Source organism: Excalfactoria chinensis, chromosome 10 (assembly GCF_039878825.1).
Source record: "Excalfactoria chinensis isolate bCotChi1 chromosome 10, bCotChi1.hap2, whole genome shotgun sequence".
Classification (NCBI taxonomy): Eukaryota; Metazoa; Chordata; class Aves; order Galliformes; family Phasianidae; genus Excalfactoria; species Excalfactoria chinensis.
In genome coordinates, this window is record NC_092834.1 from 7,275,657 (window position 1) to 7,298,265 (window position 22,609).

The following is a 22,609-nucleotide window of genomic DNA, read 5'->3' on the forward strand; positions in this document are numbered from 1 at the left end:
CAGGAAGCTGGGAGGGTAACTGAACCTCCAGGTGAGGAAAATGAGCTCTTTTGGTGCACTGAATCCACCTGAAAATCATTAAGGGCCATGAGTTTATAAAGGCTCAGGTGCATGACGGTGGGTTAGGTTTTTGGGTTGGTGCCTGTAAGATGAGGACTCTCTCTGGAGGAGGAGCTGGTGGTAGGAAGAGGAGCTGCTTGGGGGCCTGGCTGGAGTTTGATGTGGTGAGTGCTCTGTTTTTGTGTCACTTGAAGCAGCAGCTTTGCTTTAGGACTCTGAAGGATTGCTCTACCTGGTGCTGGAGAGATACTCCCCATTGGCCTGAATTTGTAACAACACTGCAAGAGGCACTTAAGGATACAAGATGTACTGTTAATTCAGTAGGAAGCAATGTGGTCTGGTGGATATTTGTCCTTCGTGCCATAGGCTCTGTTGTGTGTGGTGCTGGTTTGCATAGCAGTAGCGTGGAGAAAACCTGTGTTCCCCCTGTGTGTTTGCTTGGAGGAGTACAGCCTGCATGGCCAGGAGGCATCTTACAATGCAGACCAGCCTTGTTCAGTGATGGTTTTGCTGGTCTTAAGCTAAATTTAAGATATGCTTAAGAGAAGTTGCCACTATTTTTAACTCTGCTCATCAATCTGCTTTACTGTGCAGCTGTCATGGTGGGGCTGAGGAACTGGGGCAGATCAGGAGGGTGTCCTGGTGGCTGTGCCCAATTCACCCCTGGAGTGGGGCTCTGAGCTTCCCAGAAGGGTCAAAGTGGAAACAAAAGATAAAGGATCTGCCTGCGGGATTGGGAAGTAGTAGTGGCTGTGTGTCTGCTGTGCCCGGCACCAGCAATTTGGCTCAGACCAAGCTGAACCAGGCTCAGCCCCACCTGGCAGTGCAGTTGATGCTGTGGTGGTCCACCCAGAGAGGAATACAGCCCCAAGGCAGGTGAGTTTGCAGCAAGCTGAGGCTGGGCTCCAAACAAGATTTCCCTCCTTTCCTTTGCTCCTGGTCTCAGAGCTGGACTCCTATAAGGAGGCTGAGCAACGGCAGTGACATCCTTGCCTGTATTTTAGCAAATGCTTCATGTTCTTAAGGCTTTTTTCCTTATACCAGCCAGTCAGAAGTGGAAGGAATGCAATGGGAAAAATGTTTTCCACAGTTTCAAGCTGTAAATTCTATAGGATGGAAAACACTTTTAGCTGTATTTGCTGTCAGAACAGAGTGCTGCCAGCTCAAATATTTTTGTGATGCTTCTGTAAATAAGGCTCACAGGTGTGACTGATACAGCCACCTCTCACTGTGCCAAGTGGCTGCTCTGCTCTGTATCTGCAATTTGACCCCAGTGCTGAGTTACTCATTTAATGTATAGGGAGAATAGGCACAGCTTGTTTTCCCGGGGTGTTGCTTCTCTAGAAAGATAAAGAACACAAGTCCCTCAGTCAAAACATTAATTACATGTGTGAATATTGGAGGTTTTGTGGCACGCTTCTGGGATATGTCAAAGATGACACTGGGCAGTACATGGATCTGACACTGATAGGAAAACATGAGGAGAACAAATTTACCCTTTTCTCTTTGAGTAAGTGAGCATTCCTAGTAGTGTATCCATCATAGGACTGTTGAGATGATCCATCTTCCAGAGCCTGAAATCTGATAGGATTTGAGAGTTACAGAGTTGGGAAATGGAAAATGCTTTGGCTCTGGGCATAGAAATCTCTTTCTGGTGTGAGATTGATGGCAAAGGGAAACCAACTCCTTTGGGCCTCAGCTTACAGCCACTGCTCTTACATGGAAAACGTCAGTGCTGTGGGAGCTGCAGCTTTTGGGTTTCCTGCACTTGGTTGAAGTGCTGCATGGAAGTTGTTGCTACAGAATGCTTTCTGCAGCCATATGTAATGTACTCGAGCAGTTTCCCAGCGCCGAGGCAACACTGGGAGGAACAGTGCCTTCTGGAGATATTTCATCCCAATGTCTTCTGGAAAGTTCATTGCTGCCTTGACAAAATTCAGTTTTTATTAAAAATGATTAATGTCTAGGAATTTAATCAATGCCTGTTCGCACGGAGGCGGCTTTACTATAATAGTTTGATTTTAAGCAGCTTGTGTCCTGATGCGTGAGGTGCGTTATGCTGTCTGACAGCATTGACATTTCTATTTGTAATTACTAAATGGCGACAACCCACTGGAATGCCTGCCCCGCTGGAGGGAACAGAATAGATGGAAGCGCACGGCACTGAGAAGCACAAAACTCACAGTATATCAGTAGATCCCAAGATTAAAAAGCAGGGGATGACGTCCTCCTTCCAACGAAAGCACGTGAGTGTGCTGAGATCATTTGCTGAGTTCTATTTATTTCTTTAGTGTTTATGGAAGAGACTCTTCCCGCTTATCGCCCGGCCCTGTTGCTTTTATTTCATACTGTGGGAGCATCTTGAAAACAAAATGTGGCATGCAGGAATATGAGCCTCTTAGGGTTTGATTATAGAATGCTGAAAAATTGGGTGAGTCAAGCTGGGGTAGAGATCCCATATTTGATATAAATCTTGATTAAATTGGTCAGGGAGGATATTTGGAGCTGCTGTTTTTGAAGTGCTGAGATGTAGGATAAAGTTATCAGCTGGTGGAAGCTATTTTGGAAGTGGCTTTAGACTATTAACGCTGTGCAGATAAAATCCTTTCCCTGCAGGAAGAAGCTCGGTATTTATCCAGGTGCCTGAAAAACTGGGGCAGTAGGGAACGTAGATATCCTCTGGCCTGTTGGTAATTAATAGGATTATCTCCTAGTTAGGAAAGAGTTGTGGGATGCGATTTGCTACTGAGATTGGGCAGGCACAGAAAGCATGCAGAGCTTTAGATGGAATTTGTGGTTTACGCAGCTTATGTTGTTACACTCAGATGTCTTGTGATGCTGGGCTTGATTTGTCCTTGAATCCCATCTACTTTGCTCATCTGTGAAGTATCCTAAACTATCCACTTCACATTGCCAAACTGGATATCTGTCCTATCTACAGAGCAACCAATGGGAGAGAGAGACCTCATTGGATGTGCACAGCAACTAGAAAACCCATTCAGGTCTGGTCCTATAGAAGATCCAAGTTCTTTCTAGTTGACCCTGTGACCCCTCTGAGGTGGTGCCCATCCATGGGTTGAGCACCTGGCTTTGGTATGCACAGCAGATCTGGCTCTGCCTAGTGGCAACATTGTTCACCCACCTTCATAAGTGCAAATTGCTGCTCACAGCGTTTGGGCTTTTTTGCTCAGCTCCAGTTGCAGAGCAGGTCTCACTGAGAGCCTTCTGCCGCGAGCTGTAAATAGCAACCTTGTGACTTCCTCCGGCGGGTGTTGCACCTGGATATGTCTGATAGTCATAAACATTTTCCCTTCTTGTGTATTGGATTTATCCTTTGCAGACAGTAATTTATCCTGATTGCAGCTCATCTTGTCTTGCCTGCCACAGCGTTCCTTATGCTTTCTAATTTCCTCAAGTGCATTGACAGCCCAACGCATGGGGAGCGCAGCACTGAATCCCTGCAGAGAGGTGGGGATGGGATAAACCACTGACACTGCCCAGCGCTTTTGCTCTCTAATGTTTCATAATGACAATCCAGTGATGGCAAAGGTAGCGAAAGGTTTATGATAGCCAGCTTAGTTAAAATCAGAACGCTGCCGTAAATAAGTGACCCATTTGTCATCCTGCACAGGGTCCTTCAGTCACAACTAAGTGTTGGGTTTTTTCTTGCTATATACTGAAGCCTTCCTCCCCGAATGGTTTGCAAGGTTTTTAATCACATCTTGCTTTCAGGAGTGATCTATAATCTCCACCAGTATTTATGTAAAAAAAGAGTTCATAATTCAGCATGGAGAAATGAAATATTTGGGTAAGATTAATCCTGAAGACATCACTGCTTCAGATGTGCAATCATTCATCCAATGTCATGGGCGTATTTGTTTGGCTACTAACTTTTTTTCTTTGAAAAAATCCAGTTCTGGCACAGCTTAAAATACGAAGGAAGGCTTGGGTAGAAAGAGAACATGGTGTGGGAATGGAAGCTGTGGGTCTTTAATCCAAAGGTAAACTGCATCTGGCACAGGAACAAATGTAATTAAAATCACTGTGTTCTGAAAGCAGTCCCTGACCATATGTGCCCACTTAGTGCAGTTTACAGGTTTCTGTCCACAGTGTCCCTTGCAGGCAGTGGGGGGCTGTGGTCACACAGCCTGCCTGGGGGAGAAACTCCATTGGCTCATCCTGTCATAGAGTTGTTTGAGTTGGAAGGGACCCTTCAAGGCCATCTGGTCCAACTGCCCTGCACTGAACAGGGACACCTACAGCTGATCAGGTGCTCAGAGCCCCATCCAGCCTGATCTGCAGTGTCTGCAGGGATGGGGCACCCACCACCTCTCTGAGCAGCCTGTGTCAATTCCTACCATCTTGATTGCTTTGCAGAAGCTGCAGGGGGTGAAGCTCATCTTGGCTTACCATTAAGGAAAACAGGGTGGCTTTCTGTCTGTGGTCACCTGCAGGTGAAATCCTTTGACCTCCTCTACAGCTGCTTCTGTTTGAGCTGAGGAAAACATACCCACAGCCACCCATTTTTAAGGTGACTCTTGTTCTTCTGGGTTGGTCACCATCTAGCCTTCCTGCTGAGTGGCTGCTCTCTCCAGCAAAGCATTGCTGCGTGCTGCTGTGTCTCAGTGCACTGCGGCCAGTTTCATTAAATGAAATTGAATTTCAGATGTCCTGAGGCTGAGAGAGATTTTGCTTACCTGTCTACAGTATTTCCAGACCTAAAGCCTGATTGCTGTTGTGGCAACCTTGAACTTTTGCTGTTTCTCATCTTGCAGCTAAAATATTCAGCCTGGCAGGAGGCTGGTGAGGCACTGAGCTGCTTATGAATGCATAGCTTATATCAATAAGGAAAATGAAATAATTCCTCAAAACCATTCCACAAGGCAGTTCAGCCACAGTGTAGCAGTCAGCTGTTGGCATTCCATAGCTGATTTTTTTGCTAAAACACTGTGGAATTGATCCCCTGCTCTGTTTGGGGGGTAATTAATGACACCTGGTCAGAATAAAATCCCAACCCACCCAGGCCTTGGGCAGCTGGAGCTCATGAGTCTTCCAACAGGTGCTGGATCCCCACCTGGTGCCCAGCCCTGCCATTTTCCAGGCACTTTGAGACTGGGATGAGGAATCTGGGGATGTCCTGAAGATGCAGTTCCTCAGAGCATGAAAGCAAACGAGCTCTCAGATGTTGTGCTTGTCTGTTTGTTTTTTCCCATTAGAAAAGAGCATCCTGCTGCCATCCCACAGGGGAAGGGGCCACAGGCAGACACTGTATTTACAGCAGCTGCTGCTCTGCAGTGAGCCTGACCTCTGCTCCACGCCAAGGCCTGAGAGTTTTATTGGACTAAGTATGAATGATAAAATTGTGCTGACGTTCCTGCAGTTGTATAATTGAACATAAGTTACAACTAGTTTGATTCTGCCCCTAAATTATTCATTTTTCCAATATTAGGCTCGTCTCTCATTTCTTTTAAGAAAAACTTTATCTGCTTCCTGGAAATATCCAGTGAAGAGAACCTCTAGAAAGGCTGATATAGGAAACGACTCCTTTTCTTACCATAGGGAAGCTCTTGCAGACTTGCCTTCGTCCAAGGCTTAATCAGGTAAATGACCAATGGGTTCACTCTGGAAATCAAAAGCAAAATTCCTCTTCTGCCTCAATGACTTTTTGTCTTATGTTGCCAGTGGAGACCAAGATCTCTTCAGATCCTGGGACTTGGTGCATAAACAGACAGGGCCTGATGTTGGTAATGTCCCTGATACAGTCGTAGGCTGTAATTGAACCCCTGCCCTTTAATTTTCAAGCCAAAATGAGTTATTGCAATCACCTTTTTTCAGATATGTGATTTTTATTTTTTATTCTTTTTTTCTATCTTTTCTGGTCTGAGTTGAGTCTGTGTTGAACTGGGATGCCTGGTCCTGCACTGGTTTTCATATTCTACTGCTGCCGAGCAATGACACTGATCTCCAGCTTCTCCTGAGCAGAGCTTCTGAAATAATTACAGGACCTCATTAGCCTCTCCTGTGGCCCAGTTGTATCATTGGCTTGTTCTACCAACACATACACAAAGGTTTTTGTCTTCCTGGTCGCTGTGTGTTGTACTCAACAAATAGAATTCACAGGAAAAATTACTTTCTAACTCTTACTGTTTGTGATGCAGGAATTTTCCTGCAATGGATGTATGGCAATTTCAGGATCTCTGTCCACTCATGGGAATTCAAAGCCAGCAGCCTCACATCTCTGAGGGAGTGAAGGCTATCAGGCTACTTTGTTGGTATTGCCCAGCAGTTCTGTTGAATCAACACCAAGTCAAAGCAGCTGTAGTAGGGTTGATCATGTCTGCCCTGCACAGTAAGAGAGTTATTTGTCTCTCATGGCTGTGGCACAGATGTGATTGTAGGCATCTGCACAGAGCTGCTTGCTTTTGCAATCCATTTTGCCCCTGTGCATTTCAAGCATAGTTTAAAGCTGTTGAATCGCTATTTGTTCTGCTGTGAAGTCAAATGAAAGGCAAATATGTAGCACAGTCGCTGTTGGTTAACAGTGTTATGTAGTGATTTCTAATGGTCAGATTCTTGAGTGCTCCAAACTGGCCTCTTGCAGAAAGCTATGGTTGAGTTTGTCCTGCACTGGTTGAAATAATGCATGAGGCATCATCGCTGACCAGCAGGTCAATTCCTGGGAAAGAAAATCTGATCAAACCCTTAATTTATCTTCAAGTGAAGACAGCAACAGCACATTGAGAAGACTCTTATGAAAACCACTTCAACCTTAATAAATCCCAGGGAAAAAGGCAGCTCTTAATTTTCCACTTGACTACATGGAATTTGTTAAAGCTGCGTTTGGTGAGAGTTGGCCCCTCCCAGCCAGCATACAGTCAGGCCTTAACAAAGGGCCTCCGTGAAGCAACAGATGAGTGCTGAGACCTGAATGGTAGAGTATAGTAGGTGGCTTAAAAATAATTTATCAGAGGAATTATTAGTGCCTGTAGGAGATATACAGCTGCTTTAGAGCGTTCAGTGCTCTCCAGAAAGAACAACTTACAACCAATAACAGGAAATACTAATTGGTTCAGCTGAGATGAGTGTATTTTGAATCTGCAGATGGCTCTAACTTTCCAGGTTTATTTGGGGTCTTATAGTTTATCATGTATTTTTTTTCCTCCTACCAGCATTTATGATTAGGGTCGATCTTAAAAGTCTTTTCCTACCTTGATGATTCTTCCTTGTCAATCTGATATGCAATGGGGCCATATAAATTGCCTTATCCTCTTTGTTCATGTGACACAACTTCCCAAAAGTCAACCCATGTGAGATGGAACTGCCCAGGGAACAAAGCAAGGCATCAGGGTGTCCGGATCTCCAGAAGTCCCTTCTAACCCATATGATCCTACTCCCATTGGGTCTCGCTTACAAATGAAGTCTACTGTCATAATTCAGTGGTTGATCCTGTTCCTTAGCAGAGCCTTTACTTTACAGAGACTTTGAGCATGCAAGTTCCCTGTGATCTTTTTGTAGTGGGTGTTTTGCTGTGAATCTGCTGCTGACAACTGAGTTGAGACCCAAACTATAGGGAGTATCACCATGAGGTTATGTGCCCTCCTCGCTGAAGGAGAATGGTGTGTTTTGTGCACAGACATAATACATCCACCTGCCAGCTCTGTTCTTGATTCCAGCACTGTGTGGGACTCTAGTATTTGCAGAGCAATCCTTCCAATATTTGTTAAAGCTATCTATAATATTGGGCAGGGCTTCCTCTTGTGTTGAAACAGAGTTACCGAATGTATGCACAGAGATGTTTCCAATAGGATTATTTTATAAAGCAGAAAACAAACTGAAGAGCAACCCAGCTTAACAAACAAGCTGGATTTTTTCCTTAATTCCTACCGCACACAAAAATTAAGGCTATTCTTAAAAGAATTTTCCCTTGCAGGGGCCAGTTCTGAGCACTTGCATGCTATTGAGTGGTTGGCAGCTGCTGCCTGCAGCATCTGGAGTGAGGTGGGGGTTGGCCTCTTCTCCCAGGTAACTACTGGTAGAATGACTGGGAATGGCCTCAAGTTGTGCTGGGGAGGTTCAGGTTGGTTGTTAGAAAAGAAAGTATTCTCTGAAAGGCTGGTAATGAATTGAAACAGGCTGCCCAGGGAGGTGTTGGAGCCAGTGTCTTTGGAGGTGTTCAAGAACTTGTGAGGATGTGGCGCTGAGGAATGTAGGTGGTGGGCATGGTCAGGGTGAGTAGACAGTGAGCTTAGCAATCTTTTTCTAGCTTTCCAATCTTAATGATTCTATGGATGGAACTTTTAAAATGATGACTCTTAGGGCTTAATTCACAGTATGACTTAGAATTCATAACTTCAAAGCTCTTGGGGGGGAGTCTGAGGCACATCGATAGCAGTAATAGCCTCTTTGTTGATTGAGCTCAAATGAGGAATGTAGGACACCAGCTGTGCTTGGTAACGATGGAAGATAAGTGACAAATTCTGGGCAGTCTCTGGCCTTGAATGCACCTGGGGTATCTTCAGTTGGCAGATGTGAGCCTGGACTGTTTAACTGGATATCCTGACTCGGTGCAGGTAGGCTAAAGACCTTCTTATCTCCAGTGAAGGCTTGTCCTTCAGGAAGGCAGGTCCCAGTGATGGTGTCCTGACCTTTTCTAGCACCTCCCACTTCAGTGTAGTTGAAACACGTGGTCTTGGCTTGTGTTTTTGAACCTCTGTGTTGGAGCCATCACTTGGGGGTTAAGCTGTCTGTTGAAAATCAAAGGGCTTTGTTGGAGTTGCATGAAAGTCAAATCTCTGGGCCTAAATGATTAATGATTAAGGGCTGCAGCTGCAAATCCATGAGTTCTGCTCTGAAAGGAGGAGTAAAGCAATATATCCTAGCTGTCAGGGCAGTGGTAATTCAGGCAGGCTTCATCGCTGGGCTGGAAAGCTGTTCCTTTCCAGCAAACAGCCATATGAATCCCTACTCCCTCCTCATATGAATGGGGGGGGGGGGAGGGGGGGGAAGTGGAAGTCAACCACCCTGTTTAGCAGGCAAGTCAGCTTTCCTGCAGCCTGATAAATGCTCCAGGCTTGATAGTCTAGCTTCCTCCACAGCAAAGCTAGTAGTCATTTGCCAGCTGTTTGCTCTGACCTGCAGTCATCAGTGTCCATCAATGCACTTTTTCAGAGGTGACAACATGAGATCCAGCAGCCATCAAGTAATCTGCAGCATTGCCCAAAGATCTATTAGACAAACTGAGTGAAGCAGGAGCCAGAGCTGGAATTTGCCTTATGCTCCCAGTCTTAACTGCAAGAGGTGTTTTAAAAACAATCTTAAGTTGGATAAAACAACATGTAGGCTGCCTGGAAATGGGTTATAGGGAACTATCTGCTTAGACTAACATTACTTGGGTTTAAATGGTAATATAGGAGGGAAGCAGCTGCGAGCGAGCTTTATGTGCCTTGCACATGGGAGCAGGACAGTTCTGCAGTGGATGTGTTGGTTTATGCAATCCAGACAAAGCTTCTGGCCAGAAAATGTACCGTCCAGGGGAAAGGATTCTAAACTGTGCTGAATGCATAGAATTTTTCTGCACATGCCATAAATATTCTGTGGCAAATAGCAACGGCTATAAAACAAACGTGTATGATTTTGTTATCAGCAAAACACTTGTGCTGTCATTTGAATTCTCCTCAATCAGAAACTTTGCCAGAGCAGCAGTTTTTAAATTTTTTTTTATTGTTGCAGCAGACAAAGTTTCTTGGAAACAAAATCACACTTCAGAATTAATAAACGCTGATCCGAAAGTTCCTGTTCGGGGATGATTTGCTGGGCAGGAATTCAAATGTTCTGGTTTGCCTGCAGCGGTTTGTTCTCTTCTGAAGCACCAAATGCACCCCCTGTGCCACAGACCAGGAGCTGCCACCAGGGCAGGGTGAGAAGTGCCCATCTCAAAGCTGTCTGTGCTGTCGCCATCAACACGGCGTTTAGGAGCTGGGTGACACCAAGGCAACAGCTCTGAGCTTAAGGCTGAAATAGCAGTTTTCTGTCTGAATGTGGAGCTGGTGCTCAAGGCAGCGTGCCATGGTTGAAGGGTGTGGTTAGTGGGCACGGTGAGGAGGGGCTGACAGCTGAACTGGATGAGCTCAGTGGTCTTTTCCAGTCCTCATGATTCCATGGCAGAAAGCAGTTGTCTCCCATTCAGCAGGACAAAGAAGCCTCCAGTAAGAGCCACATCTGCTCTTGAAAGTTTTTTGTGACTAAAAATTGTTAAAATGAGAATATTCAAATGCTGTTGTCCTGGAGGAAGGAAGCAGTGCTGTTTTGTTTTTCTTGTTGTTGATTTTTGTTGAGGTCATTGGTTTTCCTGTTAAACTCTAAGACCCTAATGAACTCAAATTTGATTCCCTCTGTATTTAAGCCAGCTAGATATCTCCAGCTGTAATTACATGCCCTGAAAAACACTTACTGGTTTTCTCCAGTTCTTTGCTCTGTGTTCCTGACTGTCCTCCAGCACTGTTTCTCTTGGTGCCTGCTGTTCTGGGTATTGGATTGGCTGCCTTTCTTCCATCCTTTGCTTTTTGTCCCTATTAGAGGCTTTCTACAACAATGCCAAACCTGTCTGCCTCAGAGTGCACGTAGAATGAATGAAACCTGGCTAAATTGCCACGTTTATTGGGGTGGTACAGCAACAGCCACCAAACTGAACAACCATTGCTGGTTGATTCTTGGCTGATGGATGGGCTGTCAGTTTTCTTGAGAGCAGGGACAGATTTTTTTGAGGTTATCTCCTTTCCATTGTATTTCTTCTAGGCCTGTAGCCTATAGTCATAGATTAAGGAAAAGCTCTCCTTGGTGATATGCCGTAGAACCTCTGGAGAGCACAGTATGTGAAAATGGTAAGCTGATGTCTGTGTTTTGCAAAGTAATCTGTGCAGAGTGCTTTGGGGAGAGCTCTTGGCACTGGTTGTTTGTGTTAATTGGGCATCACTGCTGGAGCCCTAGAAATACCTCAAAGATGCAATTCAGCCTCACAGCTTTCCTCTGTTCCTGTCTCATCACCCTGACTTAAACAGCAGAACCCTGTGATGGTGCAGTGTTTAACGGGGGATGTTTTCTCAAACTGCAAAGCCTTTAGCAGTGCTTGTCAAGTCATTGGCACTGGAAGAGGACCTGTCTTCAGGGGATGAAGCAGGAATACTCCCTATCCTCACCCAGCAAACCTACTGCTGAGACATAGGCAAATCATAGATGTGGGGATTTAGAAGGCTTTTTAAGGCTTCTGCTGCTGCTTGGGACCACTTCTGCTGTTGCAGACTCTTCTTTCCCTTAGGCAAGAGGAAAGGACAGATAAGCAACTATTCATTCGAGTCTTGTTAGCTCTTCTCTGCCTTTTGCTGGGTCTCTTCTGCAGCCATTTCCAGGACAATATTGCTGTGTCTGGAGACCCAGTATGCTTGGGGACAAGGAAGGTGACCTCTTTGAGTACCCCGTGACCCCTGGACCTCAGTAAAAATGCCTTATTACTAAATATGCCTTATTGTCAATCTCTTATTTTAAGAGCTCTTTGGAACGGTAGTGTTCTTCAAGATTGCTTTCATTAACTTTGGCATTAGTTTGAAGCAAATGCTAGATTACATCTTCCACCAGCAGTTTTTAATTTTAAGAAACACTGTACTTGAACCTATCAAAAGTGCTGTTTGCATACAAAACAACAATTAAGTCCAGTGAAACTTACTGAGTAAGCACTAATTGCTTCAAGTTGATTAAATATGATATAGGTTGTTTTCAAGAGAGCCTTAACTGAAAAAGGAGCTGGAGTCATTTAACTGTTTATCAGCCAGTCTAGGCCAAATATTGACTGTGTCCAGAGCAGAAAATGTGGAAAGGTTAAATCTTTTTCTGTTGAAACAGAATGAATGTTTAGAAAATGAAGAGCACTGTGATATCCTTTAGGTTTCAGAGAAACTTCTCACCTGATAAGAGTTGGGAATACTTGTGCAGTGTGATAGCCTCATCCAAAGCCTTTGAAATCCCACAATCATTTGGGTTGGAAGAGACCTCTAAGGTCATCAAGTCCAACCATCAATCCATTGTTCCCAAGCTTCTGTGCAGGAGTTTGTGCAGCCTCCTGCACTCCAAGATGACTCTATCAGTTGCTCTGCCTGTCATTGCCGGGCTTCTCATCAGCGCTATGTGCTGAGTGGAAGAAATGTAATTCACCATATATTGGGAAGAATAAGCAATTATCCCTTGTCAATTAAGCCTTCAGTCTGTGCATATAAACAGCTGGTGATGCGGAGCTGTCTTCATTTAAAATTAGCAAACCTTTTTGGAGAGCTTGTTGATTTCCATATGTTTACCAAATTCCCTTCCTATAAAAAGCCGTATCTTCTTTAAAAATCTGTGACTTAATCCTCTTGGTCTCTGGGGCAAGCGATATATTTTTAGTGACTGGCTAAGTGAACATGTGGAAGCAGAGGGGGACTTGAGAGCTGCTCTGTGAAGAGCTCTATCACTTGATCGTTTGGGCAATGGTTGCTGGCTATGATCCGTTGCCAGCTGTTCCTGGCTTAGATGGATGGGGTTGGACTCTCCCAGGGAGTTTGTTCCTAGGCTGAGCACAGCCCCGTGTGCTGGGACAGGGCATGGGAGAGCATGGGGTTGGCGTTGGGGTGATGCTTCTTGATGAGCATTGCTTATAAGCTATTATAAGGCTAAGCGTAACACGCATGGCAGTTAATTTTGGCTTTAATTTTATTTAATAGTTCATAACATTTAATCTCTGTATTTAACTCGCTTAAATAGAATGAACATCTTGTGCGCTTTTTACATTAATTGGCAATATTTTGCTGCTGACTGCTCCTGGGCTCTTGGTCCTTCTAAATCTTTCCCTTGACCTGAATTGATGCTCACTGGACCTTTTGCTGCATTACAGTAGAGGCTGTTTTTCTGCTATTTGTAACCATTTTTTTGCAGAGCATCCATAAAAGAGCAGGGAAATTTGAAAGCAGACTTGTGGATGCCTTGGTCTTACTGCCTCTCTGGGGCAATTTTGTCTGCTGGGCACATCTACAACCACCATTCCCAAACACAGCTGCTTTGAACAATGTGAGACCCCATACAGGATGTGATTCCAAGAGGAGAGAGAAAACTGGAGCTCTTGTCCATGACCAATATGCTCCATTGACCAGAAGAAGTCAAATGTATTTTGCTTTGTGGGGTTGCCACTGTTTTAGACCAAAATGGAGTTTACCAAGGAGTGGAACAAATTATACCACTTTGAAAGTATGTGCAGTGGGTGGCTTGGGGAATGGTTGGCTTTGGGGAAGATGCTGAAGTGGAAGAGCTCAGCCAGAGATCAGAGCTTATTTTGTGAAGAAAATACCCTCAGCGCAGCATGGCAGTAATAATTCTCCATCAGCACAGCTGGGCAAGGATCACTTTTCTCCTCTCAAGTGATGATGGGTGGGACAGCACTGAAAAACCTGCATTCTACCTGCTGTCTGGTTGAATTTGGGTCAGAGGACTTCTTACTGTCCACTGCCCTCTTGCCTGGTGCTCGTAAAATGAATGGAGCACAGTAATTCATTCTGTCTGTGTTCCCCTTAATAGACTACATCATATTAGAGGGTCTAATAGGTGCCGGGAGCTCATCTATATAACTCATCAGCAGTGCGTTTCTCCCCACCTTTCTCCAGGGTACCTATAAATGTGCAATATGCTGTCTGTACTCATCGTTAAACTGGAGGTAGTCGGTATTATTTCTTCTCATGAGATGGCAGAAGCTGGGGCTGTGTAAACTCATTTGCACCAGGCAGGGTTTGGAGGCCTATATCTGAACTTTGTCCTGTCACCAGAGTTAATACTCGGTGATAGATGCTGATAGCAGAATGATGGATTGACTGAGGTTAATTTCTCTGGTGGTTGAAGGATATGTGTAGAGAAGGAACACGTCCATCTCACAAATCAGTGTTCTATATTTATATATAGGGAGCAATTGCTGCCGCTCAGCTTATCAGGAGAAATAGAAATGTGACTTTGTCACACAAAACCAGAGTTCTTCATGTCTCTGTTGCTTTTTCTTGCCCACACTCTTTATTCTCCTTGGGAAGCTGTGCTCATAGAAGTAAGAATTAATAAAACCCTGCAATGTGTTTCTTTAAGTATGTATTCCTATCCCCATTTCTGCCTCTCCTGTGGGTTGGTGAGGTCCCTGCCCTACTTGCACTCCAGTGCAACCACAGCCATCTGGGAGCAATAATCAGAGCAACTGCAGCTTTGCAAGTGTTAACTGTGCTCTTTATTGAGTTCTGTTATAGCTGCGCAATTAAGCTTGGAATAATAAGTTATGGCTAATGTGTTTATTAGGAAATCTAGTGAACCAAAGCAAACATATCCATACCTGATCTGACAAAGTTATTTTCCACTGAAGTTAATTAAAGAAGAGAACTCCTCCTGACTTAATATATTTTTTTTTGCCTTGCATCTTAAGAGCAGGTCACTTGAAACTAATTGGATTGTTAAGTATTCTCAACCAATTGTAATTCCGACTGCAGGGATTTCCTGGGACATAGTCAGGCTTTGTATCTATTGAGTGCCCAGATGAGCAGGACCCAGCCTGGTGCTTGGTCATAGGAGAGGGATGTTGGAGTGTTTGGCAGTGAGGAAGGGGCTCTGAAGCCAGGAACTGGGATGTCCAAAGAAGTCCTGGAGTGGCCTCGGCCTGGGTGATCTCAAGTGCCCCCAAAAGATGCTGAGGGATGAACACCCCCAGGCAATTGGTTGTGGTGCTGCTCCAGCAGTGGCTGATTATGGCTTAGAGTGAAATAGTAAAAGATTGGTGTCGGTTTTCTTGTCTCTTGAAATACATAACTTCCTGCAAGTAACACTTAATCATCTTCTATACGTTTCTAAGCCTCCATACATAGATGGTTCCCAGTGAGCTCCTGATGCTGTGAAACTGGAACTTTGCAATCCAATTTTCTTCTCTGAAGACCATTGTAGAGATACTGTCAGCTCTGTCACAGTGTCCGGCTTAATATTGCAGTCTCTTCAAAAGCTGTCATTGCCTCTGCCACCTGTTAAGCCGGAGCGATATTTGTTTAGTAGTGAGCAAATGCTTTTACTTATTGAGTGTTATCCAAGATTAAAAACTTGATTTGGTTACATTCAGAATGGTGTATTGGTATGAGCTGATATCCGTGTGGTAACTGGAGCTGATTTGATTTTTTTTTTTTCTCTGACTGAAATATTCATCAGGGGATGTGAAAAAACAAAATGTTCTCCAATATTAAATTCATATTCTTCCCCTTCTCATAAAAGATCAAATGCTTGCGATATTCATATATTTTAAGCTTGCTAGAATTCCAATTGTAGGTGTTGCCCTTTGTAAGGAATGGCTGTTTATTCATTATTCCTGCAATAAGAAGTGAGATCTGGCTTGTTGTCATTGATTTCTGTTCCACAGTGGCTGAACCTGTAGTCTCAGGGAAAGCAGAGCTGTGAATTGGTGTGTGCCTGAGCTGCCTTAAAGCAGCTAAATGATTACAAATTACATCACGATAGGTCCTGCTTCTGTTGCCTGTTGGCAAGCCAGTGTCCAGCTGTTCTTGAGGCTGCTCCTTATAGGTGCTTTCCCAATGGGTTGAGCACCTTCCCATCCCATCCCCAGCCTCCTCTCCACGTTCTTTACCACACCATGATCCAAGAAGGGCCTGGGTTGGAAGGACCTTAAAACCCATCCAGTTCCAGGCCCTGCTGTGACCTTGTTGCCTCTCACCAGCTCAGGCTGCCCAGCACCCCATCCAACCCAGCCTTGAGCCCCTGGCCAGGAATGGGACAACTTTGGCAACCTGTTCTGGTGCCATGCCACCCTCTGAGTAATTAATTTCTTCTAACATCAAACCTAAATCTCTCCTCTTCTGATTTAAAGTTGTTCTCCCTTGTCCTATTGCTATCGGACTGTGTGAAAAGTCAGCCAGTCCCCTTTCTGCTCTTATAAGCTTCCTGCAAGTAGTGGAAAGATGCTGCTTCAGGACACCACAGAAAATAGAAATAATCCAAATTATCATTCACATCCTTGAGTGGGTGATATCCTAGCAAGCCTGCTTGGTGCAGAACTCTACTCTTCAGCAGTCTCCCTGATAGCTTGTGTGCTGTTGGCCGTTCTTGCAAATAGCTCCTGAACCTGAGATCAGGATGCTTTTGATTAGAGCATGCTGGGATGGAGACAGAAAGTGCCTGCGTGATACTTCCAAAATAGGCACCTTTGCAGCACTGCCATGTTATGGCCTGGAGACAGGAAGATTATGTGCCAGCTTTCTATATCGTTTTTTTTTTCTCTACAGTATTCAAATAACTTCCTTTTAATACTTTGGCTTGCTGTGGTTGGGGTGGAGAGCTGTACAATGTCATGCAGCCTGATTTGAATGTTATAGCAGTTTCACACCACTTGGTGTGAGCAGCCTTCCCTGATTTTATTCCTTTAATTGCCATACAGATGCATTCATGCTGGTGAACTGCCACTGCTAGTAATAGGAAAATCATGCTTTGTAGGCACCAGCTAATGAAGTGAATAGCTGGGGCAGCAAGGAGAGCTCAGGTGGGTCTGTGTTTCTGCAGGCCAAGAGGAGGATGGCTTTGAGAGATCTGAGCACTACATGGTTGGCTGCTGTCTGGGCTAATGTCGTTCCTGTAGGGTACAACATCTTCCTGTGGCTGAGGAAACTTGTGCACTGGGCATTTCTGCAGTGATTGGTGTTGTGTTTGCAGCATAGTACTGGTTAAATAGCCATTAAAAAGATATGGTAAGCTCTTCCATTTGAATCCTGAAGGATGGTCCAATATCTTTTCCTTGCTGGTAGATATCCTTTCCCAAACTGCACTTTGCTGTACTGTGGGAAGAACTGCATGACTGGGGAGATTAAAAACATGATGTTTTATGATGTGAAATTCCTACAAAATATTTTAAAAACAAAGGAGATTTACAGCACTGTCACATTCTGCTTCTAAGGACAGGAAATTGTTGCACTCCTTGAAACAGGCTCATTCTGCGTGTTGGTTTATAAAGCACCAGAGATGTGAAAATTGAATTGAATCAACTATATATATAAAACAAAACAACAAACTGACAACAACAGCAGCGACCTTAATCCTCTAAGGGTTATCAAAGATAAGAGATGGGAGGGCAAGAATAAAACATGGAGAAAACATTGTGCTGGCAGCTGGTTAGTGCTAAGTGGGATGTGACTATCAGCTGGGGGATGCTGGGCAGGGACTCTATGTCACCAGTAAGGATCTGTTTGCAGCCATATAAAAAACAGAGTTGTCATTTTTATATAAGAACAGCATTACTGTTCCCAAGATGGTGATTTCATAACTGCGTGTGGAAAGAAGATCCTGAATGGATCTCCTTATGGCCTCAAGTTGCCCCAGGGGGAGATTCAGGTGGGATGTTTGGAAATGATTCTACTCTGAGAGAGTGGTCAGATGCTGGAAGGGGCTGCCCAGGGAGATGGTGGGGCCAACAGCACTGGAGCTGCTCAAGAAATGTTTAGATGTTGAACTGAAGGATGTAGTTTGGTGGGAAATACTGGTGTTCTGAAGGCAGTTTATTACCAGGTTCTTCACAGATATCCAAACAGATTAGATCTACCATATTTCCCCTGTTGAAAACCAGTTATCTTTTTCAAAGAAAGATATTGGATTTGTCAGCTTCCCTTTGTAAATCCATGCTACTTTTTATACCGCTTTCCATTAACCACTGTATCTTTTAATTACTGTTCCCTTCATAACTTCTTCAGGAAATCTTGCACACGCTTGCAATTGAATTAATGGGCTTTTCCTAAACATTGTTCTACGTTTGCTGTTCCCTCGCACCCGCTGCCATCTATGCCTTGATAGATTAACTTCTTTTAATTATCACCATCCTCAGGAATTACCCAGTTCCCCAGACTTGATTGTTCTAAGCCCCCGAGTTTTACTTCCACTTCAGATGGGGGTGATTTCCATTTCTATGGACTCGTTTGTATTAGTCATCCTGGAGCTCAAAATCTACCTCTCCGAGTACATACTGAAGCTTCAAGTGTTCAGTTGGTTTTGGGTCCACACCATGTGATTTTTTTTGTCCATAGGAGTTGTAGGTGCACCATCCCTGGAGCTATTCAAGGCAGGGTTGGATGGGCCCCCTGGGCAGTCTGATCTGGTGGTTGGCAGCCTTGTCCATGGCAAGGGGAATGGAGCTCGATGATCTTTAAGGCCCTTTCCAACAGAAGCCATTCTATGATATTTATTCTTGACTTCATCCTGTTGTGCAGGAGGCCCCTGGGGTGGATGCTGCACTGAAGAGACTTTGGGGTGAGACGGGAGCTGTGTAGGTAGAGCACAAGGGGATCAAAGCATGCAGTGACTCTTCCCTGTTGAGATCTGTCTTTATTTCCCCTCTCTATACCCAGGAAACCCAGAGATCTACTTTGTGTGGGGGGAGGTACAGCACAACCCACCTGCCCCTTGAAAGGCAATGACTACGATGCAGGAAGTTCTCAGGGCTGCTCTGAGATTGCTGATTGCTTTGTGTAGAACCATAGGATCCTTGGAGTTGGAAGGGACCCCTAAAGGCTACCTGGTCCAACTCCCTTGCAGTGAATAGGGATACCTACAGCTGCTCAGGTGCTCAGGGCAAGAGATGCAAATGTGCCCCCCAATGCAGTTTGCTGCTCTCTTTCTCCCACAGCACAGTGTTGTTTAAAGAAGGAAAAAAGATTCAATTTAGTATAAGGCCGAAATCAGCCCTGAAAGAAATGCTTGCGGTTTCTTTTTCTATTTTCATATGAGAAAATAGGAGAATGCAGCCGGCAAATCTCATTGTGCTCACAGGCTTTTCCTGTGATCAAAAAGTTCTTTCAGCTCTCTATCAGTTCTATACCTGCACCCAATTTGCATTGATGCGGCTATGCGAGGACCCCAGATTTGTCTTTATTGATATTTGCAAATATTTAATTGAAGGGTTTGATGTGACTGTGTGCTAGAGCTTTATAGGTTAAGGGAGAGCATCAAGTCTTGTTGTAGTGTTAATTAGAAGAGGGAAGCAAACTACAAAGGGAAATGCATACTAGCAGCCTGCTGGGGATGGGTCTGCTGTCCCAAGCATGGTGTGGGGGCACTGGGGGGATCCAGAAGGCAGAAATAAGCAGGACCGGAGGTATCTCTGCACTCCAAAGAATGGTAGTAAATGGTCTGATGAAAAGCGTGAGCTTGAAATTGATTGTAGCTATTTGTTAATGACTGCTTGCCTGAATGGGGAAGGTTTTCCTGTTCCAATCAGTGGGTTGTGATGGAAGGAGCCTACTTAGTAGGAAGAAAATATGAAAGAAAGGATAAAGATGGGGATGGAGGGATAAGGAACAAGGTGCTTTTTTAGTTCAGCATAAAGAAAAAAGAAATGTGGATTAAAACCTTTGCTTGCTGAATTTGGAATGCCAGGGAAGTGGTGCACAAGGAGGTTGAACAAACCGATGGCCTTGATGAGATTGTTTGGACACAGCAGGATTGAAACTGATCCCTGAGCAAAACAGTGCTTAAAAACTTGTAAACAAAGGCTGCTGGGAGCACAGGGCTGGAGCAGCTGGGTGGGCTGCAATCCTCCAGCACTCTGCTCTGGATGTGTCTGGAAACACTGCTCTCTTTCTACTGCTGTAAGCACGGGGGGTAATTCATCAGCGTGTTTTGCTTTTATTTCTTCTTTTTTTTGTTAAACATGGCTAACCCCGCAGATTAAAAGGGGACCCATGAGTAATTAGGCTTTTCTTTTTCCTTTGTTAAGTGAATAAGTGATGGTGACAGCTGAAAAATGCACGTGTTTTTCTCTCTCCCATTCCGCAGACCTCGGAGGTCCCCGAGTGCAGGAGAAAATGTTCCGAGATGCACATTTTCTTGGGTTCCCCACGGAATATTTTTCTCTGGCTTTTTCAGTGCTGTCTGCGCAGGTTATAAATCTAGTTCAGTAGAAGCAAGGCAATTTTTAATGGGATTTTTTTGGTTGTTGTTAAAACTAATTAAACATCTGTCCCCCTCATCACCACAAACGGACAGAAGATTAACTACAAAATAATGGCCGGCTTGGAATTTGAGTAAGGAGTTTGGAAGACTTAATAACTTGCATCCACCTCCTGCTTTATAGGTTACTGTGTTTGCTGGGTGTTACAGGAAACTGCAGGCAGCTCAGGGTTGTGCCCACTTGTGATGGCTGTAGAGCAGGATTAATACAGGCAAACATTCAAGGGGTGGGAGCTAATTAAGACCACCATCTCCAGCGGTGATTTTTATTCCCTTAATCATGTCTTCATCATCTGCAGTTTGCAGGCGAGCCTTGACTTCACGCATCACGGTTCTGTCAAAAATCAAACTGTCTGTAATGGAAATGCTGGAAGGCTCTTGACAAAATTGGAGCAGACGCCTTTACTTTGCTCTGACATTTTGTTGTAGGCAAGGCTTAATTAGGTTTTGAGAGTGGTCACTCTTCCTGCGAATGGCGTTTTTGCCAATATCATGCCTTATAATTGGGGGAGGTGCTCACAAAGTGGCCCTGCCAGCACCACTCTCATCCCTTCCCCTGAAGTTAAGCAGCTGTGATGTCAATCCCCGTGTTAAGGTTTGTGGCTTGATGAAGGCAAGCACCAGAAATCCTCTTTCCATCTGCTGAGCTTCAGATGAGCACTGTGGGCTCGAGGCATAACTGTCATAGTGGTCCTTTCCAACCTGAATGACTCCAAGGTCACCCAGTCCAACTTCAACCCACTCCACCATGCTCACTGATCACGTCCCTCAGTGCCACATCCCCACGGTTCTTGAGCACCTCCAGGGATGGGTGACCCCACCATTCCCTGAGCAGCTGTGCCACTGCAGCACTGCTCTCTTGGAGAAGAAGTTTCTCCTGACAAGGGCTCTCCTGGTTGGCAGGAGCTCCTTGGGACTGCAGGTAAATCTCTTCAGTCAGAGTTTCTTTTCATCTTTTTAATTGTTAAGCACATTGATTTAACACTTCTGCTCCTATTATTCTGTCCTGTTTTCAGATATAGGAGTCTTTCAAGTATTTTGGCAAGAAATCTGTGAGTGCATTGGCTTGATATTCTCCCACATTTAATATTTTGATGTTGTTCTTTTATTTCCTTCTCCTTTCTTTTTCTCTTTTGGCACCTCTACCTTCATTTGTTAAGGAAACAAACCTTCAGAACAAAAGAACTTCTTCGTGTTTATAATGCTGTGAATAAATGAATGTGAGCTCTGTGATTAATGTGCCTTTACGCAGTGTATCATCATGAGGGGACAGCAAATGCTTTGCACTCATGTTCTGGAGAGTGTGCAGGGAGCTGGAGGCAGCATCCAGCATTCTGGGAGAGGGTAACAGAAATGAAAGGATGACGATGCTCTGGATGTAGAAGTAGTTTATTATATGAAGTCACAGATAAGCTTTAAATCTAATGAGCCTATGGTTTGTGCAGGGCAAAGCTAGGGAGAGCTGTCTTCACAGTGACCCTGTGGTTCCAAGCCAGGAGGGTGCAGCTGCAGCTCCTGCTGCTTCCCCATCACTGCCAGCATTGGGTGGTCACACTTAGTTGGTGGGCAGAACATCATAGCAGTGTCCATAGTGATTTCAGAACAGAAGTGAGGTGGTGAATCCATGTGGAAATCATTTCCTCCTCTAGGTGGTAGCTCCGTGCCCCGTGGAAACACTGGAAAAAGGAGAGGGATGCTGTAGGGCAGGAGGGGAATCTTTTCCCCTGATAGCTCAGCTTCCCCATCTACCCAGGTTGGCATTTACCCTCTGAGGGGTTGAGCTCTGTGAATAAGCACAAACAGAACAGAAAGTGGCACTTCGACACTAATAGAAACCAATAGCACAGTGCCAAAACAGGGTAGATGCAAACCCTATAAAAGCAAAGGTTGGAGCCAAGATCAATGTCTTTGACATTCAGCTGCATTTAGCACAGAAATCACATAAGATATTCACTTAGCAGGAGAAAATGAGGTTAATGCTGTTAGTTGAGAGAATAATTAGGCAATCTCCAATTTTATTTACTATTTTTTCTGATTGTGAAGGTTCTTTTCCATTGTTTTTATCTGACCAAGGTTATGAAATCAAACATCTCTGCTATGGAGCATCTTCAGGAGGGATTGGGGAGCAGGCACTGGTATACTTCATATCGTATCCCCTGCTTATTATCCTGAGGGATGGTGTGGTTTTGTGCTCGCTTCCTTGGTTTTGTCTGTGCTGGAGATAACTGCTTTCGTCTCACTGAGGTCTTTGAATCTAGCAAGCTTCGACATCTAATGCAATTTGAATAATCAACAGAAGCAGATAATGAAATGTTGGTGTCAAGAGGAAAATTCCTACAGCTTAATGTCCTAGTGCAGAGCATGGCGAGATGTGCTAAGAGTTTTGTAGCCTACTAAACTAATAATGAGGCTGACTGAGCCATAAGCATACATATGCGCCTAGAAATTAACCTTTAAAGCCGGTGGGCTCTGTCTCAGTCTGGGAGTTGAGGTATTTTCTGTATAAAATGAG

At 44.5% G+C, this 22,609-nt stretch overlaps 1 protein-coding gene across 2 annotated transcripts in view; it reads left to right on the top strand.

Annotated features, from left to right (window-relative positions):
* The first annotated feature begins 143 nt into the window (after positions 1-143).
* Positions 144-22,609, top strand: part of MINAR1 (membrane integral NOTCH2 associated receptor 1) — a 49,376-nt gene continuing 26,910 nt past the window's right edge. The window contains exon 1 of one of the 2 annotated variants that reach the window (XM_072345976.1): positions 144-224. The gene's annotated coding sequence lies outside the window, so the exon portion shown is untranslated. Of the gene's footprint in view, positions 225-845; positions 937-22,609 lie in introns of those variants that run through there. The other variant, XM_072345977.1, reaches the window with a different exon arrangement.